General features: G+C 43.1%; 1 protein-coding gene across 7 annotated transcripts in view; it reads right to left on the reverse strand.

The window, feature by feature from the left end:
• ZMIZ1 (zinc finger MIZ-type containing 1) overlaps positions 1 to 24941 on the reverse strand; it is a 358482-nt gene that overhangs the window by 293176 nt on the left and 40365 nt on the right. For all 7 annotated transcript variants that reach the window (XM_064464893.1, XM_064464894.1, XM_064464902.1 and 4 more), the window contains exon 2: positions 13246 to 13386. The gene's annotated coding sequence lies outside the window, so the exon portion shown is untranslated. The remainder of the gene's footprint in view (positions 1 to 13245; positions 13387 to 24941) is intronic.

A 24941-nucleotide genomic window follows, 5' to 3' on the forward strand; every position in this document is an offset into this window, starting at 1 on the left:
AATGTAAATCCAACAGCAAGGGGAAAATGCGGTTGTATACTAATTATGCTCACGCATGCGAGGATCTCTAAACTCTTCAGACTTGTGTCAAACTCTACAGGCAACACAGTACCCTCCCAAACCCTTAAACAGCCAGGACCGGTGCCAGCCAGTCACCAAAGCTTCTTCCTGGCAGTTCATTAGCTGCCAAGACCTCACCAACACAACCCCTTGCAACCCCACACTGCTCTCCCCCCACAGAGCTACAACCGACTTCTCAGGCAGCATCCCTGGCATTCTGCTGCTTCCACACCCATGACAGGTGAAGATGGTAGCATGCCCTCAAAAATCACTTAAAAAAACAAAACCACCCAACTGTGTGACTCATCATTTTGATAGCCTGCTCCAGATCAGAAATAAGCTGACCTATATTTAAATACATTTAAGAGGGCTGCTCACAGATTAAAGCCAGGGTTGCTTTGATTTGGCTTCCTGCTTCCCCACCCCACCACTGTGAAAGATGAAATTACCTCACTGTAAAAATACTGGCAGGAGGGATGCGCACCACAACAGAGGCTGCCCAGGCACATGCTGCTCCCTCCCTGAAGTTCACGTGAATGGGGAATATCAGGCGTCTTTTCTTCCAAACCGAGTCCTGCCTCCATCCTGCACTAGCAGGATCCAAAGAGGACCTTCCACTGCGCCACACACAACTGTGGGTCACCAGTTCTATCCCCAGCAGCTGCAATCTGGTGCCGTGGTGCGGGCTCAAGGCTGGGCTTCGAGGCAGGAGCCTGGCTGCAAGAACTGGGCTGCCACAAAGAACCAGAGCTGGACGGGGGACCTCAGGGCTCTCTGCCTCTCGTGGAGTGACCCCAGTGGCTTCTTCAGCAAGACGCAGAGGGCAAAAAACACGGGAGGGAGAGCAAATCGCAAGAACAGTAACTGCTGGTCACAAGGATTTTGTGTTCTTTCTATATGCAATTAGCATGTAGAGGGAAATAGCTGATTTTAGCATCCTCAGTCTTCCAGATGTAGTTGCATTCCTTTTCTCCTAACTCCTCCCATCTTAAAAAAACAAACAAACAAAAAAACCCACAGAAAACCCCAAATATCTACCTTTATTTCTAAGTCAGGGAAACAGACTTGAGCTTGCTTGAGCTCCTGGACCCAAAGTTGCACTAAAGTTTGCGGAATTTTACCTGAATTGCTGATGCGTCATATGATTTTTAGACTGTTAACATTTATATCTCCATAACACTGATCTCTAATTGTGCTAATTTTAGAACAATTTGAGCCAATTCAGAAAACAGGACATAACTACAGAGGCACCACAGATGAAGCTCAGTTAAAATCCTGTGCCGGCTTTTCTAAACTGGTATTTGAAACCATACACCTCATCAATATTATGGATTAATATTGACTTTTACTCTTCAGCTCGCAGTATTTTTCCAGCTGTATTTAATGGTTATTACTACAATTATCTGCATTTTAATTTTTCAGCATTCACATTTTTCTACTACTCTCTCCAACAGATATTTTTTATTATTATTATTTCTTTTGGCCCACTGCCCTTCCTCAGTGTCCATAATCCGTGGAGAAGAGATTGCTGATGGCGTTATCACAGGCAAACAGAATGAAGCTAATGGTAACAGGCACTCCTTGCTAGGTAATTATTATAGGAGAAAGAATGCAAATGAGCCCTAATCTGTCTCACACAATGGCAGAGGTCTCGGATTTGCATTAAACCTTTTGCAGCGCTCTCCCAGATCGGGGACTCTGCAGATAACAATGCATCTGCAACACAGGCTGCTCCTTCCACTCAGCTCGGTTATTAAATTGTGCCCCCAGCAGGTACAGTTGTCCCTGAATGACTTTCCCCTCCCCCTTCATTGCCTCGTCCCCTCCTCCTTCCCTCTTCCCCCCTCAGCTTTGCTGGGAAAAAAAGAAAAAAAAAAAAAGAAAAAAGCTAATTGTGCATGCCATTTGGCTTGATTCATGTTTACAATGAGGAAGAAGAAAGCGCTGTTTAGTAATTATAAGAGGGGAATGGACATCAGGAAATCTCTGTTCTATTCCCAGCTATGTCATTTACTTGCCAGGGGACTGCAGGGAAATAACTTTGCTTTTCTGTGCATCCATGTGTTCAGCTAGAAATATAAGGTTGACATTTGTAGTGGCCCAATAGACTCTTTCATTTTACAACGACATCTGCCAAACACTTTCAGGAAGCAAACGCTACACTTCGCTTGAATCTAGGTTGAGCTCACGATAAGCTGCGGTTCTTCAGAAGAACCGATGCCTGGTCTCAATTCCCCATCTGATAATAGGTTGCAAAGAAGGATATGTTTTTCCAGTGCTGTGTCCTGCTATAAAAGGACCTAAACTAACGCCTGCCAGCTGGGGCTGTGCTCAGTGCCCACAAAGGTGTCTGCCAGCTAACAGATCTTATCAGACAACATCGTAGGAGTAATGTTTGAGGTGCTCTGATCACAGGTCATGCAGCACTAGGACAACACCATTCTCTCGAACCTTATCATCTCCAGTGTCTTCCATTATGGCTTGTTTGGATTAGGAGCATGGGAGTTAAGTGTACTGAACCCTTCCCTAGGGAGTCCCTAGTTGAAGGCAAACCTTACTAGGACATGAGGTGCAGGAGACACTTGCAAACACAAGTGCCTTCCTGAACACTTGTTTTCTCCCAAGACATTCTTGTCAGATGAGAGAAAAGAAATATTATTTTATTTTCAAAATCGCCCTTCAGGAATCAGAAAGTATCTGCCACAACACCACTCTTCTCTCTTGACAAGAAGATGAAGGCTACCAAACTCTCTATAAATGGGCACATAAAGTAACTTCTCAGTATGTAAGAAAACCCAAACCAAAACATATACATTGTGTGTTAGGAATCGTTTCAAAAAATCAAGATGAACCACCAATTCAGCTGCACATAGCCATTACTATTCTAGGAGCACTTGTTTAGTTTTGAATTTATATCTGAAATACTAACAAAGACTAGCAAAGACTTACTTCTTGAAAATCTGTTATTAGGCTGGTGTCACACTAATTCAAATTAAAATTATTCCACAAATAATTAAACGATATTTGCTATCAAGTTATTGGCATACAGTATAAAGTAGCTACAGTTAATTAAGGTGCACTAAGTGTATGGGGACCAACGTTCTTTGCAAGGAAATACCCTTTTTCAGATTCCTACTACTAAGGAGGGGGGTAAAAAAAAATCTAAACTGAATTCTGAAAGCACCATATGCAACTATTTTCATTTCTCTTCAACCAAGAATTTGGGGACTTATGTAAGACTATCTGACAACTTAAATTTGAGTCCTAACCACAGATGCCCACAGGGTTCTATGCCAGGCCTGGAGTGAAACACTCAGGGAACCCCAAGAGCCAAAAACAATTTAAGCAGTCACCAAAAACCAGCACAACATCGCATGACTAGATACCACCACTCTCAATTACACCGTTCAGATAATTAATATATCTGCTCTATTTGCTCTGGAGACAGCTATATGCTTTGTTCTTTCATCTATGAGGGTTGGTTTTTTTTCCCTTCTGAATCTACCAATGCTAATACTGACAAGCAGGTACTCTGGAAATCGGATGTGGGTATTTTTAAAGCCTCCGTAGCTGTCTAGATTGGATAAATACTCTAAGTATAGTCCTTGCTAAACTATTGCCAGAAATTAACAATAGTTAAGAAAACCCCAAAGCTATGGAAAGGGCTATAGTTTTTTTTAATGCCATGTAACAAGTTGATTTTTCCATCATCCAAGTTTTGCTCATTTCCATCCCATGGAGCAGTAGGTGGGGCAGTGCTCCTTCTTTATGCAGTTACTGGATTACGCTATGCTTGCCTCTAGGTCAGACTAACAGATTGCTGCGATCCTCAACCGACAGCAGTACTGGGCACAAGTACTATATGGCAGTCGTTACACCTAAGCAATCAGTGGCTAGTTAAAAAAAAAACAAAACACAAACTTATTTTTAAGTCGATGCTTTGGCTCTGTTACGATACTGAGGTTCTCTGAAAGGATCTTCTCCCATTTGCACTGACATTTAAAGCTCTTGCCACTTGGAAGGACTGAGGTGGGACAATGTTATGAATGAGCAATTTTATGTCAGAAAAGCAAAAGCTGTCTTGCACTGGTTAGTTCACATGAAACAAAGGAGGAGATTTTCATTTGACTCATTCATAAAGCTGCAAACGTTTTCCCATATAATCTTTGTGCTAAGTTTCCAATGTTAGAAAGCATTTCCTTTGGAGCACTGCAGGGATCCAATACCAGAAGGGGGTATTTCTAAATCATCAAGGTATGACAGGTGGTCAGAACCTACAATTTCTTACATTTCTTAGATGCTCAGGTCCAGGTTTGTCGCTGATCTCCAGGCTGCTCCTCCACAATGACCAGTTACTAACAGCTGCCTACTGGTGCCATTTTTATATATATGCATAAAAACCTTCTTCCAAATCCCGATGTAGTTGTAGAGAGACTCAGGTGCTCACCCTCACTTCAAAGTCAGAGATTACCGCGCTGTTGCCAGACCAGCAAAAGCATCAGGGCAGAGTAAGGCAGGCAGGGCAGCCCAAACCAATTCTCTGCCACCTGACCACAGCCAGCTGGCTCTGCCGGGAGCGCAGGCAGCTAGCTCCCACCTCCTCCTGCCTGCAGATCTGGGGGGCGGCAGTCCTGAACGATGAGGAGCAGGGAACACTGATGTCTTCACAGAGAACTACTGCTCACACCGTGACCCTCGGCCTGTCCCCCAAGCCAAGCGCTTCAGGACCGCTCTCACATTAAGCATTAACTCAACCGGTTCAGCTGTGTTGCTGAGTAGCCGGTCAAATATTTACAAGGTTTTTAGAAGGTGCTAGATTAACCTCATCCTTTCAGTATACAGACAAGGTCCAAGATTTCGTACTCTATTTTGCATACCCAGAAGTTACACTTCTGAAGCTTTGAGACTCCTACCACAGAGTTGTTAGAAGGAAAAATCCAAACAGGAAAACTAAGAGGGACTCAATGCATGCTGTAGACAAAATATTGGCACCACATATTGTGCTGGCAAGTAGAGCAGCATGCTGTGTTCTTAAGGGGGACAGCAAGTAAAATCCAACTCCTAGAGCTGGTGATTGCAACCTCACCTGAACAGCAGCTTTCCCTTTGTTCAAGCTCGTCTCTAGGTCATTTTATGGTGAAGACAAAAAATTGCCAGCGCGCTTTCAAGGATCTCGACAGCTTTTCCCCCTGCCATTCTCACCAGCCTTTTGAGAGTTTCCCTCTATAGCAGCATTCCCCGTTTCAGGGATTCAACCTTTCAACTGAAGCATGCGAGATCACTTATACTCTTGAACCGGCGGAGCTGCCAGCCTCCCCTTTGTTGCAAAGGGATTTACACTTGAATAGCGGTGGGAAGCAAGGTCTTTTAAGGAAAGGCTGGTGGGGGAAAGACAATTTACTTGCCAGCATCCTATTCTCAAATCACATTATCTACCAGCTCAACTTGCCCAGTTCACGGAACTACAGTAACCTTACTGCACCAGTCCTTCGTAAGGAGTTTGCTGTGAGGTGACTTTTATGAACTAATTGCTAATTTGAGTTTACTTCAAAAAGGATCTTTATACATAGTCATACATAAAGCTACTTTCAAGCCTAAATGTAGATGTTTACACTAATTTAATTTAACCCAGAGTAAATTATTTCACCATTCTACAAAGCTACACGTGTGCTCATTTTGTCAGTCGCTTAATCTAGGAATTTTTAGGTATTTCCTATCCTAGCCCTGCCTTGCCAGGCACATCGCCGCACAACCTGATGGCTTCTACAGCTTTTCAGGAGAGAGACAGGGGAACACCACGACGGCACAGATGCACTGCTAAGGGCAGCAGATCGTCTGAACAAGAGCAAGCAAGTCTGCTTCAGTTTAACAGCTAGCGACATGCTGGCTTTGGCCCTCCACCTAAACACACACACAAGTAGCACCTCCCCGGTGCATTTCTGTTCCTAAATTGCAAATTGGTAGGTAACTGCTGATAGGTTTCAGGCTATGTTAGTAGTTACCAGGCAGTATCATATTGCTGCCTTTCAAACAGCGTCACCCTCTTGTAAATCCACACAAGGTTTTTGTTTGCTTACTTGCTGTGTATGCACAAAGCCTGCTACCTCCAGAGAAAGGTAACAACATCCAAAGTATGAAAGTTGGCTAGTCTCTGACAGAGAAAGATCTGGAAGGAATATTTCCTTGTTCTGTTTTTAAAGTGTTATACCTGCTTCTGATAGGATCCATCTCCTGCATTCTGAATGGGCCACATGCTACAACCCACGGAGAGCGCGGCCCACAGCAAGAGAGGGGCTTGCGTGCCCCAAAGCTGGTGGCAAGCCACGGTCCCCATGAAAGCCACGTGTGCCAGAGACCAAGTAGTTTGTATTTTGCTTACTGCTAATAAAGCTGCTTCACTTCATTAAAAGCAGCTTATCATTTTATCTACTCACTCTGATTAATTAACCTCCAGTTAAAACGAATGAGCACTTGATTTGAGGATTTTATTAATGTGACACCGGTGAACCACCACTTGCATACTTCCATCCTCACCCTTTTGTCCTCCAGTCCCCCTATACCAACAGTCTCTTATTAAGCCATTCGGACTGACACCCCCAGCACCCTTTCAGCATACTACAAGTAAGTTTATCAAGAGGAGTGAGAAAGAAAAGGTCCCACAGTCCAAACTCATCCAAGGCTCAATTTCCCTGCTGGAACATAGAGATGGATATCATCTACTTCTCACTGTAATTATGATCACAAGCTTGGAAGGAAACAGCACGGAAAGAAAAGAAGAGCGAGGGAAATATGCCGAATTGGTGGGAACAGGGGAAAAACAACAGTACAGTTAATACACACAACTCATTTGTCTTTCCAGAATAAGTTTAAATACAAAGCACGAACAGCAGTCACTTCCATCAAAAACCTGACTTTCTTAGAGAGCAAAGAACTTTCTCCCAAGCCAACTACCATGTGCTGTATATGAATAAAGACAGCTTCTGCTACAGTATATGCCTACAGATTTCACAGTTGCATATTACCGCCAAAATCTCCATTTCTTGCAGTAAAAAAACTTATGTTACCATTCTTTAGCCAAGCATCTGAAGATGAAAATATACCAGAGCTGCTCATTTTGCTGGCAAACAGTGCTTCCTCTCATATACCCAATTTTCAGCTCTATTCAACTGATTTTATGAATGTCACAAATATCCGAAGGTGTTTGGGGAAGTTAAAGAAACCCCACCAAAAACCACCACACCCACCTTCCCTTTTTCTTCCTTTACCTTCTTTGTCAAGTTAAGCATCCATTCTTTTGCAACAATGTCCACAGATCATTAGGCCTCAAATTGTACCAAATTCATAGCTTGAGGGAGGAATGGGGGAGAAGAGGTTGAGGGGAAGTAGAAATAAAAGTTCCTGGGTCACCCCTAACATTTAGGTCTAAATTCCTGTGCAATCAGCATAAACCATAGGCATATTACCACCAAAGTGACTGGAAACTTTGTATTTACATTCCAAGCAATTCAAGAGGTTTCTTTCGAGAGAAGAGCTTGTTTAGGGTAAGAACCATTGAACATAAGCACGAGCCTGAAATTCACCATCCAGCCAGACAAGGCTGCACGTAGGAAGGCACCAAAGAAAGATCTGGTTTACATCACACAGCAGGGCAGTAAGTGACCACGAGTCACTGATGCACTTTTCGTCTGGCTTTTAAGGCCATCAGCATTAGATCAAAAATGTTTCAGACCACATGTTACAAAGCACTTCCCAGCACAATGTACCCAGCCAGTTCAAATCTGCACAGAATTTGCTAGACAAAACTTCTTTATAACGCAAGGCTTACTGCAGGATCAAATATGTTCTGTCCTGCAGCTGACAAGATGTTAGCTCAGCTCTCTACCCTCATGCTTGGGCTAATGGAACAGGATTCTTCCCATGGGGTAAACCTAAAAGGGATGAGGCGAGATGAGGGATCCCTCCCCCTCCTGGCACCACCACCTGAGCTGTAAGTAGCACCCAGTCCTCCCAACGCCCCAGGCAGTGCTACATTTTCTACACCTTAACCATGTGCATACCAGACACAGTAGAGAAGAAAAACAAACCTAGGAAACACTGTTTTGGAACATCAAATCATGATTTCCATTCATACTTTACAATACATGTTTTGGGGGAGAATAATTCTGCTGGTTTGTTTTTTGTTTTGTGTTCTTGTTTTGTTTTTGGTTTGTTGTTTTTTTTTTTAACAAGCAAAATATTTTAATATATTAAGGAATTCACATGCATCTTTGCATAGCGGAAGGACGGAACAGGATGCACCCAGATGGGTCGTTCCCTGGTAGGAGGGAACAGTCCTCACTTGTAGGGAAATCAGGCAGTAAACCAGGTCTTTTTCCATTGCTAACTTCAACAACATTCAAACCTGATTCAGGCCTTCCAGCCTTTGAGGGACTAACCGGTAACATAAGCAAAAGCAAAATACTAGAAACTGCCACCTCCACTAATACCGCTGCGTTACACTTTGTTCCTCTCAGACACTAATTATGGATTAGCACCACAGTTTCTTTCCAAAAAACTCCTTCCTGCAGACTGTCAATGTGCACTCCCACCGCTCTACAGAGGCCACTGCAAGTCACGCAAAGCAGAGCTCCTCCTACCAGGCCTGCAAAGCTCCAGAGAGGGCAAGAACCCACCTCACTCAATGCTTAGTGCAATTACTTACACCCCAGGGGAGATGGTGGGCAGACATCTAGCATCCAGAAGCAGCCCTTCAACCCCTGGCACTGCACGCAAAGAAAAGTCGAGCAATGACCCAAAGGCAGCTCGCTGGGATGGTGGAGCGGGGAAGGAAGGGATGCCCCAGCACAAGGGAACACGCCACCCCACATCAGACTTATTCCTAAGTAAATTCAGTTTTATATTCAGAAGTAGGTCTGTACACCTCAAATACAATGATGGCGAGGAGTACTGAGAACTCCACTGCATTAAGGGCAACTGAGGCAGGCAGACCATAACTGCTGAAACTGGAGGGAAGCCGAGCGACCCAGGGCTGGCTCAGCTAATGCTGAAGAACTGAAGGGTTTTAACCAGCGACAACAAATGGTCATTGCCATAGCTACACTACTTGGAGAAAACAATACCTTCAAGCCTCCCATACAGATAGAGATGCCCTGAGGCAACCTCTTGCAGTCTTTTCACCACCTCTCCCCGCAACCCTATTCACTTACTCACTTCGCCAGACCTGTGAAGTCTGCCCTCCAAAAAAGGGTGACCCAGACAACTGAAAGGATAAGGAAATTCAAAATCATGGCTCTTACTACCATTTTAATCTAGCTTCTTGTGCCTAGATAGGCCAGATTTTTACTCTGCTTCTTAATATTTCTTAGACCTTGTATATGAAAGAAGTGACTTAAGAACTAATCTCAGCTCTGAAGTCCCTGCTTTGTGTGTTTAAAACCAAAGATGTTTAAAACAAATCCTTTTGGAGGTACAAAATAAAGTGTGGAAGTTGAAAAATTTTTTAAACTTACATACTACATCATAAACAGATTCTAAACATACAAATGACCTGAAAAATGCACTGCTGGGATGGCAATTTTTCTTCTCCAATAAAATTTTGAGATTTAAATCTTCCCCATATCAGAATAAAAAATTAAAACCTGTAACCTTCATGAAATGAAAATCAGAAAAATATCAAAGGTTTCATTAAAAAACAAGAGAGCACAGGCTCATTGTTAACATAAAGTTAATTAAGTACTTAAAGGCCTTAAGCAGTGGTAAAGTCCTGATTTAAACTGGGAGATGATTAAGGCTTTGCAAACTGAGGACTCTGGAAGAACCTGTCATCCTCTTGTAAGGTGCAGTATAGCTTTGACAGGCACTTCATTTTACTGAATACAGTCACTGAATGAAAAAATCTAACCCCAAACTTGTCTCAAAATGATTTGGAGGAGGGGGGCAGTGTGTGGAAATCCAAGAGTTGAAAGAAGCGTCTTGTTGAAACGTTCTACAAAGGCTCACGAGCTACAAACTTGATTTATATATGAGAAGAGAAACACAAACAAACAGGGTAAGCTTCCCACTGACAACTACGTTGTTACAGGCACGCTGCTTAACATACAGTGTCACCCACCTGAAACGTTAGCTAGCAGCAGTATCACCTTTCCTTTGGAGATTGTTCAGGTTGATACAAGCAAGCGAGGAAAACGGGGAGAAGTAATGAGGGAAATAAAGTTCCTTCAAAAGTCAGTGCAAAATCACCACTCTACGTGCAACGATGAGAAACACAACTTCTGAACCATCTGAATGGAGGAATGGTTGCTTTTTCAGTTAAAAAAACAGTTATCTTTGCCCAATTTTAGTTCGACGAAATGGGGGAGGGAAGCACAGCAATTAAAGGCAGCAAACAAAAACCAGCGAAGCGTGGGCCACTAGCCAGCCTGATCTTTTGTTCCGTTGCCCCTGCCCCGCCTCTCCCCTCCTCTCTATCCCACTTCAACTTTTCCAGCCTGGGAAGGGGTACATGCTTCCCCTTCCTCCATCTTTCTCGAGCCTGCTCTAGTCCAAGACATGGGCAAGAATTTCCGTTTGCTTTGGTTCTCAAATTTCACTATCACATTCAGCTTTCTCCTCCCAAAGCTTTTCACCTGGAGGAATACAGTCTACATGACTGCATTTGATAATACAGCCTCTGCTGCTTAAATACCATATATTTGCAGACAGTTAGAGCATGTTTTACAAAGGTACCATACAGGAGTTCAGCAACATACATCTCCTGGGCACGCAAGTCACAGCAGCAGCTGGAAAGGGAGCACGTCCAACAGGGGGACAGTCTCCCTCTCCTCGAAAGGACGGAAAGGAGCGCAGAGAGACAAGGTGTTTGTGCTGGAGCTGTTCCCAAACCACAGCTTCGGAGGTATGATCCATCTGACATGTTGTAACTTGGGAAGCACGTGCAGAGGAAGGAGGAGGGGAACAGCAGGCAGGGAATCCCCTCCAAATTTCCAGTGCCGTGCGAGAGGGACAAACAGATGCGTCCAGCCAGAGAGAAATGGCAGTGGGCTGTGCATGGCCTCTCAGCTGACCCTATGAATCGAGCAGAGGCACTTGTCCCCACTGCACATCACTGCCTAAGACGCGTGATGGGAGGGAGGCAACAACAACTGATGCCTACGATCGTCCAAAACAGCTTGCCAAGCTCGCGCTTCCCTCAGCCCCCAAGCCAGGGAGTTTGAAGGCATTCAGGAACTGCACAAAAACTCGGCTGGAGCTACGAATCTTAATAGCAGCTTTCCTCCACACCTGCAGCTCAGCCAAGCCTCCCACGTTTCAGTGCACCCCGAAATTCTCATTTCAAAGGAATTTTACACAGCCTTCACTCATCTGAGAGAAAACAGGTTCAGAGGCCACAAGGCAGCTTCTGTGGGCTCCTCCTCTCAGCATGCTGCAGCGTCAGCAGCAGGGCAATGCCTGCCTCCAACAGCACAGGCAGCTGCATTATTTAGTCTGGCACCAAGGAGAAAAGCTATCATCCATTTTTAAGTTAGGTTCAGGGAACCAGCTGGGGACCAGCAATTGCAATTTTTGAAGTGCAAGAAGAGTGTAACCAGCCTTTCCATAGTAACAGAGATTAGCGGCCTGGAGTCTGACACTCCTCCCACATTAAAAGATAGGAGACAAAGCGATAGACAGGTAATTACACAGAAGGAGCCCTGGGGAAATTGCCAACTCCTTGAGAACCCTTTAGCTGGTCTGTATGTTTCTCCTTGTCTCTGCTTCAGCTGAAGGTCTCCAAGAAACATTTGCCCATTAGGTCATTAGCTTTATTGCAGAAGGTAGCCAGGCAGCTGGTAGACTTAGCTTGCCTCTGCACCATCGAGAACAAAAAAGAGAACATCCCAAGGCACATTACCTGTCTGCAACTTATCCTTGATAACTTAGTGCACTTAGTCTGAGGGGTCTGACAAATGAACTCTGACAAATCTCACTGGGGCAGTTTAAGACATTATTGCATCGCACAGTCTTCCCAAATGCTTCACAAATGTTAGCGCCACAGAGCAAATCCAGCAGAAAAAATTTATATCACGCACTGGCCTCCCCAATTCAGAGCCTAGCAAGTTAGCATAAACCCCTTCTCAGAGCTGGTTTAAGTTAAGACGTTGACTGTGAGCTGGAATAGCTGAGGTCTAGACAGAAGATATTGCCTCTACTACAAGGAGCATTAATGTCTATCACAAAGACGGAATGGGAAATAACACCTCAAAGCACTGCAGCCAGCTCCTAAGCAAATACAAATCTAAACACGGAGTTTTGGTACTAAGACATATATATGCAATTTGTCTAGCAACCAACTTGAGTCTACTCATGCACCTCAGGGTGCTCTGTGAATCACAGCACTAATTTTTTGTACTTTATATGTCCTGACACATAAATCAAAGGTCTTCAAGTCAAAAGACCAACATGGATTACATGTGGATCACATCACCAGATAACTACAAAAATTAATTGCTTAGAAGCATTACAAAAAGGGCACTGCATTTGAACTCTCACCCATCACATTGTGCACTTCTGCCCAAAACTAAAGGAAGTCTGGAAAGGTGAAGAATTGCCATCTGTTTCCAACTCTTCACAAAACACACCATTCTGAGCTAGAGCTGTGGTTCCAGCTCGTTCCTATCTTATCTGTCACTGGTACAACCAGCCATGAAGCCATGAAGGACCCCAGACAACACAATCAGATTTTAATAAACAGAAAGAAAAAAAACCCACCCAAACAACAATTTTAAAAATCTCTATCTGATTAGATGTACATATATGATAAAAATAAAAGCAGCACTTTGAGACACTGTTCTTCAACTCGGATTCTCCAGACCTAACTCACTGTCTTCTCATCTAAGCTGATATTCAAATATTTAGTTAATCAGTCTGCAATACAACAGTTACACAATTTTTTTCCTCTGCAAGCATTTAAAATGTATCTTGTCTTCTAGTTTCTCCCAAGGGACTGCATCCTGCACATGGAAGTAGAGCATGAAGCTCATGAAGCTTCTGTTTGCATCACACTGTTAGAAGGGCAATCCACATTAACTAGAAGACTTGTCTAAACTCTACATAGACAAGCTTCTTCTAACATCATCCTCCTTTCCAGAAGGAGCTGAGCAGGCAAGACACCTCGAAAACGAAAAGTAGATAATTGTTATCTCTTACCTTTCTGACGAGGCCGCCGCCAATTAGCACATTCCTGGAGCTTCTAATTCAGGCAAGAAGAAAGGAGAAAAGAAGAGAAGGGGGGGGGAGGGGAGAAGAGGGAGCGGGGAGCTGTTTTCTTCCTCAGCACAACAGTATTTCCTAAGGGGTGGGGGGAAAAAAAAGAAGATAAAGAAAATTAGAAACAAGTATTAGTTTTTGTGTTTTTGCAGAGGTTACAGATTACAACTACTCCTTGGAAGAGCTACTGTGCCTCTCCTCCTCCAGTCCCAAAATACCAACTTGTGCTGTCCTGTATTTTCTCCTTCTATCGTCACCTTATCAAAATACGGAATATAAAGGTCAAGTCACCTACTACTAAGAAAAACAAAGATGGATTCATGTCAGAATGGGATAAAGTCCCATTCAAAAATATTCTTGAGCACTCATTCTGTTAAGTAAACATGCTTCAGCCAAGCTCACACCCACTTCTGTAAAAATTCAAATGAGCCACATTTACTATCAAAATAGTTGGCAAGAGGCAAATTCCAACATGTATACTGATACTCAACATACAGGTATATACTGACATTCAAGTGCTTATATACTCTTCCCTGGAAGGATCATACCTAGATTTATGAGGTTCATGCAACCAGTCATAACTTCTGTTTCTTTTTAAAAGACAACTACTCTTTTTCTTAAGACAATGTGATTTCTTAAGACAACCTATTCCAGCTATACTGAAACTTTCAGTAACAGTAAGAGCAAAAAACAAAATGAAGTATCAGACTGAAGGGAAAGGGAACCACAAAGCCTTTTTGTGACAAACAATACCATTTAGAAATCCAGCTTCACTCCCATAAAACCATAATCCCTCACCTCAGACCATATCTCTCCCTCTGCCCACTTGTAACATGAATTTGAAGAGACTTACAGACATTCAGATTTAATGGGCCCCTCCCTACCTCCAGTACCTGCCTCTGATGAAAGGCAGGAAAATCAAGTGGAAAATTATTTTAAAGGGTGCATGCAAGACATTAACATATTTGAGGAAATGGCAATCAGGGTTTTCCATGGGGAATGAGCAAAGGGAAACGCATCCAGTCTGTTCTCCATCACATTGTGTTGGCTTATATTCACACAGAAAACTCTGCCCTTTTCTGTACCATGGAAAATCTGAATGCAAGTTCTCAAAACAAGGAAAAAAAGTCTATGCTACCTTACATTTCCCCACACACCTCTACCATCCCCCAAAACATAATTATCCCATCTGCTAACAGCATGCAACCGCATACGGATCCTAGTCCCCCGAAGGAGATTTTATACAAGGGGCCCCAACAGATAGGAAACAGCATAAAAGGCAGCACTCCCATCACAGCATCTGCCTGAAAGCCCACCATGTCGGTCCAATTCTAAGTGGCCACAGTTCCTGTGTTTCTCTAGGGGACAAAAAGCTCTCTTCTTCCCTCCTCCTGTCAGCAAGACTTAAAGCTGCAAAAATAATTCTGTCCAGATTCCCCTCTAGATAGGCAATGATTTAAAGAATTCATGAACTAACAGTGGCAGTGTAAATAAACAATGAAAAACTAAATAAAGATCACAGAAGATGACACACAGAAAATGTGAACTAAGGAGAAAAAAAAACAAGATCAGTGATTCAAAACCTTTATCGCCTTATTATGTTCACCCATAAAGAGGCCCAGCAATAATGTGACAATGCGCAAGGATGGATCGTGACACAAAAACGAACCTGCTCAAAAACCTGCCTCCCCAACCTGTTGTGTAAAGGCAAACCTTCCCACACTGTTTAAACTCCACTTTCTCCATGTCTTACACCCCTCGGTCACATTTCTGCTTTCTGTCAGATTGGGCCCTCGTGTACTAATTGACGCAATGCAACTTACGCCAACACCTGGAGTACTCAAATTATTATACTTTTTTAAAAAGAGGGAGACAGTGCTACAGCCCTCTTTGTGGGGATGGGAGAAGAAATGCTGCTCAGTGAATCACTCCCAACACGTGCACATCCCCAGGCTATGCGCTAATCAATACTTACTGCGCAGCTCAGCACAGACCAGGCTGCTAAGCACAAGGGGGAAAAAATTGTATCCACACACTACTTCTGTACCCCTGAATCAAATGCATCATTTGCTTTTCTTTTTCATTATTAAATCAGAAGGATGCTTTAGACAGCCCTTTTCTCCCTGCTAAGGGAAACCCCCCACTTAAGTCAAGCGAAGTCTGCTAAGAATTGATATAGGGGTTACATTTCAAGCACTTAAATTTTTACACTTTCAACCTCTTACTGGTAGAAGTAATTTCAAGCAGCCATACAAGATTTGGAGGAAGCATATTTTTAATCCAACACAAAATCCAGAGGTGGCAAAAAAGGCCAAGTGAGAGAAGAAAAAAGAAACCCAACCAAAAAAAACCCAAAACATTTATTAACAACACTCTCAGGGAGACAGAAATCTGTCAGAAGTACCACTTAGGGATGCAGCTTTGACCCAGCATCACTTGCCCCAAAGGAAGTAAGATTGCCCTGTTCCCAAATCCTCAGGCAAGAAATAAAATAAAATGAAATACATTACCCAAAAGTCAAATTCTAAGTGGAGAAATCCAGCAAAGCGACTTACAATACCAAAAGACTTGACTAAATTTCTGGCAGGGCCAGAGATAATTTGTATAAGAAACATGTCAAAATGTTTTGGGTATACAGCCACTACGGGAAGGAAACAAACAGAAAACTGGGAAACACTGTATCGAAACCCAACAAATCGTTGACATCAACATTAGATAGATGAAGAGGCATATGTTAAAACAAACACCCTCAGATGGTGTGTGAGTCAACTTCTGCAGTGGATTTAGCAGCGTTGCTTTCCTATACCAAGCTTAATAAATATAATCCTCGATTCCACCAGTGAGAGCTGGTTTTTCATTACATCTCACACTACGCACGCCGATTCTGGACAGTACCCGAGCTGGAAACATGGACCCGGGTTCTGAAACGTGATCTTGGCTAATAATTAACCCTTCTTTCTGGAGAATCAGTGCCAGATTTATTCTTCTAGCGGCACAATGAAAAGGTAGTGGTATTTCCAGGCGTTACCCAACTCTAACTCCCTTCCCACAGTTAAATGCAAAGATTCTGCATGACATTTGCCTGGATCTAGTTCACAATTTAATTGATCCAGAGACTTAAAGTTCAGAAAATAAAGAGTTTTGGTAAAGTCACTCCCCTCACTTGCAGCCTGCACCACATGACCGGCAAAGAGCTGGCTCACCTCGTCCCACAGCAGCCCCTTGGGGAGCTACTCTGTTAAAGGGAGCCTCCATTATACACAACCAACCTGGGAGATGCTCTAGTTTATCAGATTTTCTAGCTCTATGATGTCAATTCTTCCATTACAACAAGAACTAGAGAAAGGAATTAGATTAGAGCACTGCTGTATGTAACAGCCCCCTCCCCTCACAACAAAGCAGGGTTTGAAGGGGAGGGTACATCAGCACCACCTCACACACGTTACGGCCAGGGGTGGGGGGAAATGTTCTCCAGGTTCTTCGGTTTACATTTAACCAACAGTTACTTTTCTTCAGGTGAATTATATGCACGCTTTGGCATGCACTAATACAAATAGGTCAAGTTTCTATCACAGTAAAAAATTTTGGTTTTATCCTGTTTCTTTCCCAACCTCTCCATGTAGGAGACATAATCACTATTCCATTAATATCTATTGTGGGAAGCAGTGATCTCAATTTCTCATTGTAAAAAACAAGCAAGTTAAGAAGCTAAAAATACCTACTCTTGACCATCACGATAAAACAGACAAAAAGACCTTTTTCCAGATATGTTCTTGTATAACCCGTAGTTATAATGTTCCTTAGAACAGTGCCAGAAGTCTCTCTCACATACCTTACTAAAATAGATGAGTCTGTCGTCTCTCTACCACTAATGGCAGTGGCACCTCCCAAGTATTTTGGATACCGTCCCTTAACTCTCAGGGCAGGACTCTCAGCCCCCTGGTTTGAAGCCAGGAACCTCACCTCCCCCTGAGGCAGGCTCCTTCTCCAACCTACTTTCTAATATCTACGCTTTGGACATAGTATGAAATGACACTTGCCTCTAACACAGCACTTACCTACAGCAACAGAAAGACTACAAGCTAGGAATTAACAAGGGCCTGTTTAATTTCGTATGAGTCAAAAGCATATCCCCATTACCTGTGAATACGGGCATGTGTGCAAGCGTGTATGTGTCTGCACACACAGAACAGGGCAAGCGCTTCCACCCCAAACACCTGTACCGGAGCTATTTGTGAAGGAACAAGCTTCTTCATACATAAATACTATTTTCCCAGAACTGTATCTACACCATGATAGGAAGCTCTTCTCAAGCATCTATTACAAATAGCCAAGAAAAAGTTACCAAAATATTGCTGCAGAAGCGCAGACAAAAGATAAAAGCATGGTAAGAGTGAATCAAAACACAGGCCTCCTAAATAAATTTTCCTTTGATTTGCCCATGTCTTAGTGAACTCATTGGCTCTACCCATCAATAGATGTGTAAGGATAAGACTCTGCTCTTCACTTCATGAAGTACAGATCCTAAACAAGAAGCATAGTTTTTATTAATTTGAACCACGTTTATTCAAATGCACTATATTTCTATATCTTCATTTAGAGGTGTTTACACAATTCTTTCCTGCAGCTTAAATGTTATACCTATCTGGATTTCCCCACCTGCTTTCCTTGTATCCTGGAAAAAGCTCTTCCCAAAATGACATTTGTCCATGCGAAAATCTAAGTTTACAGAAGCACTATTCATATGCACGCATTTAGATAACATGCTTATTAAAACACACCAACCTATGCATGACATTTACTTACCGGTCTAACTCCAGCAACACCAATAATGGAAAAAAAAGATTTAATTTTCTCCTAGCCACCAAAAAAAGGGTACGTACCTAGCAAAAGTAAGGTTTTTATACCCCATATTTTATAGGCAAAGCCTTGAGGACCAAACCCCATGCACACAAGCACAATGGGAGACCCTCATCACTTCAAAGATTTGGTCCCTTCCCAAGAAATGGGGGGAATAATTTTTTCTAACCATTTATTGCTCCCTTTTAAGCTAGATCTAGAAGGATGCACTTCTTTCTCTAAAAGCCATACTCCTCAACCTTCCCCCCAAGTGACTCGGGTGACAGAATGCTGATAAACCAGCTAAAACATCAGTGCTGTGGTGAGACTCAGGACCTAGGAGGTAGGGGACAGGACAGTCAGGCGCATGGTCACGTCCTGGAGAGCAGCATGCTGCCAGGGTGGCAGCGTGTGCCCCCCTGCGTGCCACCGTCAGTGGGCCACAGGCTGACGTGACTACAGACACCTCCTCACCCAGAGCAGCCACCACCTTCCGCAAGGCAAGAGCAAGCGCCCGGCTCTACACAACAACCCAAAGGATATCGGGGTGGGGAGGGGGCACACAGGAATATTTGTCTTGCAAGATCTATCTCCATCTTACAAGCCTGACTTCATTTTTTAATTAAGAATAAGACAGAAAAATGAGGATACACTTCATGTCAGAAATCTGTATTTTTTGAAGCTTGAATCATTTAGCCTATTAAACCCAAGCCTGTAATATGGGTGTTATTTCTTAAAAACATACAGTAAATGCATTAAATTATTGATAGTCATTAAACAGGAAAAAAATTTAAACAGCTCTCAGCTTTTATCAATCATTAATGCAGTTTCCACTTGCACATCTCACTGGGTTGCTATCGTATAGCACAGAGCAAAGAGTACAAATCCTGAAGGCATGAATTCATTTTCTCTTGACACAGAGTAAAAATATTCTTGGCAGCAGGAGAGAGGCTAAAACATGAACCAGAACGGTTGAAAGGAGGCTTCTGTCTTTTGCAGTAAACAGGTAGCAATACAAGGGAGCGGCAATTTTAGGGACGGAGGCCCATCCGCTTCCCCTCATCTCCTCTAAGGGCCAGTAACAACGTCGTCAATCACCTCCGACACCCAGCAGCCTAAAGCAGTCACGGCCACCCCGACAGTGTTTACAAATTTGATCTCTACTTGAAATATATGATAATTCAATGACATATGGGGGCAAAAAAGGAGCATGGAGGTCAATAGTAAAGCACTCGGCAGCCTCAGCAAGACGATGATTTCACCCCAAGCTGCTCACCAGCTAGCGAGCCAGCACAACACATAATGTGCAGGAAGACCCAACTGTCACCAAACTGACAGCCTCAGCTCAGGAAAATGATGGAGACTGAGATAGTCTCTTGAAGCTATTGTGAGCCTTTACTGGGGCAAGTTATGATTAGAGTTAATGTTTTTATCAGCCATGAATGACTCTTGTCAGTATGGGGAATCCGGAGACAGATGCCAATTGGTGGCATCTTGCCTGGCTGCGATATGCCGCTACCAGCGAAAGGAAGCAAAACCCCCTGGATTTTTGTCCATTTTATGCACAGACTGAAGATCCGTCTTACAAATGTGCTCTCTCAACTTTCACCCCCTGCAATTTTATTGAAATTCACTAGTTTAAAACACAGCAAAGAGGCAACACAATCTTCAGTGACAAGCCAGGTATGATTGCAGCATGCAAGGACCTACCTGACCAACCTCTGAAGCAGCTATTGTTGGTGAGCCATAGCCATTAAAACATGAACATGAAACAAAAACACCAGCTCTGGCTAGATAGTCAGTGAAACCTTACCCTTTCAGCAGCCCTGCTACTGGAACCCAAATTAATTTGTTTTAAACCACCTTACATCTGTTTAAATGAGCTGTAATAATAGCTCTGGAGCACAACGCAGACACATCCAAAACTAAACACGGTGCGAAGATTGCTCGAGAGACACGTGCCCACACGTGGAGCCCACTTCAAAAGTACTAGCATGAGCAACTCCTCAACCAGAGTGTTCCGCTCCCCACAATGGTATAAATTCCTCCGAAGAACATTTCTGTTCACGCAGAAAAAACCCTGAATGTTAAAGATTTCGAAAAAAGTACAGAAAGAATCTTCGTGTGCTCCCCAAAAAAATCTAAGTCCTGTGGAGGTTTTTTTGGTGGTTTGTTGTTGTGGGTTTTAGGGTTTTTTTGTGTCCCGTCCCCCCCCCCCGCAAATAATTCAAGAATGCACTGAGCCGAGCAACTAGATAATGCCAAATGTTGATATCAAAGTAGCCAGGAAAAGCTGCTGTCACTGGAAAATATTTTCTAGCCTGATTACTTACAGACAACTATGTTATAAAATACAAAGATATTTATTTCCAACCATCATCAGTGCAAATCTACATCATGTTTTAAAAAAAAACAAAAAACAACACCCACACACCAAAATTAATTTAAGAACATGCTTATGTCCCATTATACTGACTCCCAAGGAAGGTAATACAGTATTTGAAGTAATAATACAAAAGCTATTACATCACTGAATTGATTTCATGTTATATCAACAAAGTAATTCACAATCAATTTCAGCATAATATTAATCCTTATCCATACACGGAACTGTAAGGGTGGTAGCCTGTATTATTAATGTAACACACAACTAGTACCAGCCTTCGCACCAGTCCAGGAACCAGCATCAACCCCGGAGAGAAGACGCTCGCCTGACCTTCAGGCCATAAGCAGCGTACCAGGGTGCTAACTGCCTGCAAAGATAAGCGGAATGGAAATCAGGGCATGGACATGAGGCACTTGGAGCAGCTCCACGGCCTCCTGCACGAAGCCACTGCCGCGCACAGCTGAACAAACCACAGGCTGAGCGGCCAGCATGCCAGGGCCGACATCCCCTCCCCACCGCCACGGCCTCGGAGGCGAGGCAAGGGACAGGCTCCGCTTCAGCTTGTGCTCTTCGTTCCTCAGGACAGACGTATGAGAAGTCCGTGGGGTTCTGACGCTGGTTTTAAGCACCCCCTTGCAGAACGTACTGGAAACGTTTTTGGGTTTTGTGCATTATGTCCCCCCATCCCCCCCCCAAAAAGGATTGATTACTTGTAATGCATTCTTCTTGCCAAACATTTTTTCCCCAAGTAATTAATCCATTGGTTTGTTTTTGTTTTGGTTTTTTGTTTGGTTTTTTTGTTTGTTTTGGTAGGGTTTTTTGTTTGTTGGTTTGGTTTTTTTAAACCACTCAAGTTCACATCTCTTCCCCACCCCACTCCAAGAACACACACTTCAAGAAGCTACAACTGCTATTAAATTTTGCCTAGCCTGCAGAGCACACTAGCTTTCCAGTAAGTTATGTGGAATTTTTGCCACCACAATCTGGATCTCTGTGTAAAAGATAGGACATGAGTGTCCAAGTCCCTAGCATCACCTCTTTCTAACCAAAAGCAAGGCTTGTACGAGAAGACCCAAGCAAAGGCTGCAAAACAAACTTTCTCAGACCCCCAAATATGTGTCTCATGACAACTGCAACTAAGTCTAATGGAAAACAACTCCAAACTAACAGTTAACGCCTTTCAAATTCTCATCGGTGTTCATAAGGGATATGGTATCAAAGAGATGCATCTTCTAGTAGACTATTGCACATTTAACTGACTTATCACAGAGCCACACTTGAGGATTAACTATTTGACTTCTATTAGTTTCAGAGACAGGACCCTTCTTCATTGGATGTTTGGGCCTCATACGGCGGTATCTGTGCATACACACCAACCCCCTCCCTTGATTTTTATAAGCTGATTCCATGATAAAAGTCGCTTAAAATAACAAAGCCAGACAACTGTCAAACCACCACTAATATGAGCTTTCAAACAGGTTTCCATTTCATAAATCATTTCGGTGATCTAGTTTCGCACCACCCCAGGGAAAGTTACACGCATAACAGAGAAAATTCATTATCAATATGCAGAGATCATTTGGCAACAATATTGCTGCTAGTAAAGACTTGTGCGGTGGCACTATGATTTCAGTGCATTGCGCATGCAGTACAGCAGAGCTGTTTAAAACCAGTGGATTAGCTCTAGGTTTGCAAAATCATCACAAGTCAACCAGTCCTCCTTCAGGTCCTTGGTCATCCACTTCCCCCTGAACCAGCGCACGGTGGGCACAGGGAAGAGAGGAGAGCATTAGCCGCGGGTACTAACTTGCTGCTTCTGCTCAGAAAGTAATTTCCATAATGTTCAGAAGATTTGCTCGTGATCCCAAGGGTCTAACAAGTTCAGAGACCCCAGAAATGGAAGACTTTGTTCATTTATTGGTTAAAACTTGCTCATGCACCATGTTCAAAGGCCGTGCTAGGAACATCATTATTGTTTTCTATGGTACACGTGTTTTCAGGTATTTATGATATTAATGCTTCATATTATTTTCTAATAGCCACCGACATTTTAATTACTACTAGTATTTTCTTTGCATCTTAAAAAAGTGAATTCTCTTGTTCTGTTCCCCCATTCCGATGCTTCTTTCCATACTTTGAAGTACTGTAAGTCAGAATAGAAGTAAGTTGAATGAGAAGCGTTTAGCAGCTGGTTATCTGAAGTTAGTAACTAAACGAGGCATTTTCACAGTAACTACAGCTATAGCTAATGTCAAAGGCAGAACTAGGTTTCAGCTAGCAGAAGATTTCAGCTGAGCTTTCTCTGAAAAATAACCAAAAATGCAGTAGCAGAGATGAAATTCAGGATCAAGGACAGAAACAGGTAACCAACAGAGCAGTGAGACCCGCAAGCAAGTAAGAAGTAACCAACCACCTTTCAGCCAGAGGCTCCAAGCCTGTAAATAGCACCACGGCAGGAATCGCTTGACTTCCCCAGGCTCTGTACAAGACAATTAGCAGAAACAAGGCTTACGTGGCCAACCCTGCATCTGCCATTTGGTTCATCCTTACTTTCACATGTCGGCAGTAACCTCGTACAAATATCAGCTGGAGTTTATACACTAAGTATTCCAATTAACATGGACCAGAACAATTGCATTGCTCTGAAACTCGCATACAAAATCCCTGGCTGTTTTCTGTGGTGCCACCAGCTCCCCCACCCAGCATCGTGACGTACCTGCCACGCATCCCGCACTACGGCGAAGATCTCGAGCAGGTGGGGCAGGAACCTGCTTGGTTCCTGCCATTCCAAAAGAATGGTTTTGTCACCAACATTTAAGACACCAGTTTAGAATATAAAATTCAACAGCCGCATTAGCTACAGGTGCTCAGAGGTCCTCAGTTTACACTGTCTGTGTACCAGGAGTTGAATCAGTGGTAGAGAGATTTTAGAGAGAAGGGGGGGGGACGGGACACGGACGGGACACGACGGAATTTTTCAGCACTACCTATGCGATTTAGAAGGGCAGATCTCACTGTGTCTAAATCATTTAGATATATCAAAAAGCCACTCCTGGCCATTCGTTGTTATTCTATTAGATGTAACTACAAACCATTACCCTAAAATTTATGCACAAATATCACTTGTCAATAGTACTTTAAGAAGAAGAGAAAAGGTGCAATTTTTACCAGTCGGATTGTGAGAGAATTTCCCATCACGCTGTGGTACGTATGCAAAGCTTCTCAGCAGCCTGTTCCACGGCAAAGCAACAATGGAGGGGATTATTTGATTCAGCATCTACTCAAGTGGCCAATTCCTTCAGCAATCAATACTAATCAACAAGCTAAAGCCTTGTAAGAAAAATCAGACAGCATCTGAATCCTTCCTGCTGCAGCAGGCAGGGCTCTGAGGCCTTATGGTCCGACACAGACACCTTAGATGCTGCAATTTTGGAAAATCAAGTTTACCTGGGATTTAAAACACACTCTATGCTTCTTTCCAAATGCCAAAACACAAAGCTCACCTTTTCAAAGAAATTCTGAAAAGAAAAATACATACGTTCAAACAACTTGCATCTAATAACACCTATTTGCTCCTTCCTACCTCAGCTGTGCAGAAAAGACCTTAACAGGAGCACAGGGGACCGGGATTAAAATGAGAGCAATGCATTTTAGAGCAAAACACAGGCAACACGCACACACCTTTTGCATTAATAACATCAGAAATTTCACATTTTCCTATTAGTCTTATCTTTTAGGGCAAGTTAAGAGACCTGAATTACTTCACCCTGACAACATACACAAGGGAAGCTGAGTGTCAAAATTTTAACAAGAACTTAGGAAAAATAGTATCTTTGTGTTCCTTCAGAAAAAAAAAAAAACACAACCCAAACTACCCCCACAAAAGAGAGCGAAGTTATATTTTCAAATGCCCCTTTTGCTCGATCCAAGGCCATGTCTCACGCACTTTACTTGCTTTGGTGTCATATTAAAACAGAGACCAACCTTCAGATCATCAAGCAGACCAAAGCGCCTTCGGCATCTGTTAAGACCCCACATTCAAGCTGTTTTACCAGTCCTGGGAGTCCTCTCTCATGTGTCTTTAAGAAGTAGAAAGTACACAAATCTGTCTTCCCCTCCGTTACACGGTCACTCCAAATCCCGTTGCAATTACTAAGTAATTCTTGGCATAGCTGTACGAGAGTGACCAAACCCACGTTCAAAGAGAATAAATTGGCAGGCAAGCCGTGTTGACTAGGTGGAGGGGGGAGAGCTGGGAACACAGTGTTTCCAGGAGTGCCACACACTTGGATGATAGGGTAGAAATGGGACGATGCAATCATCCGGTAGAACAGAAAGGCCTGTCTCTGTTTATCAGGGGACAGCTCGTTTGGATAACAGGAAGCATAATGACTCCAGGCTGCATGAATAG

The sequence above is a fragment of the Phalacrocorax carbo genome, chromosome 13, assembly GCF_963921805.1.
Source record: "Phalacrocorax carbo chromosome 13, bPhaCar2.1, whole genome shotgun sequence".
In the NCBI taxonomy this organism is placed as follows: Eukaryota; Metazoa; Chordata; class Aves; order Suliformes; family Phalacrocoracidae; genus Phalacrocorax; species Phalacrocorax carbo.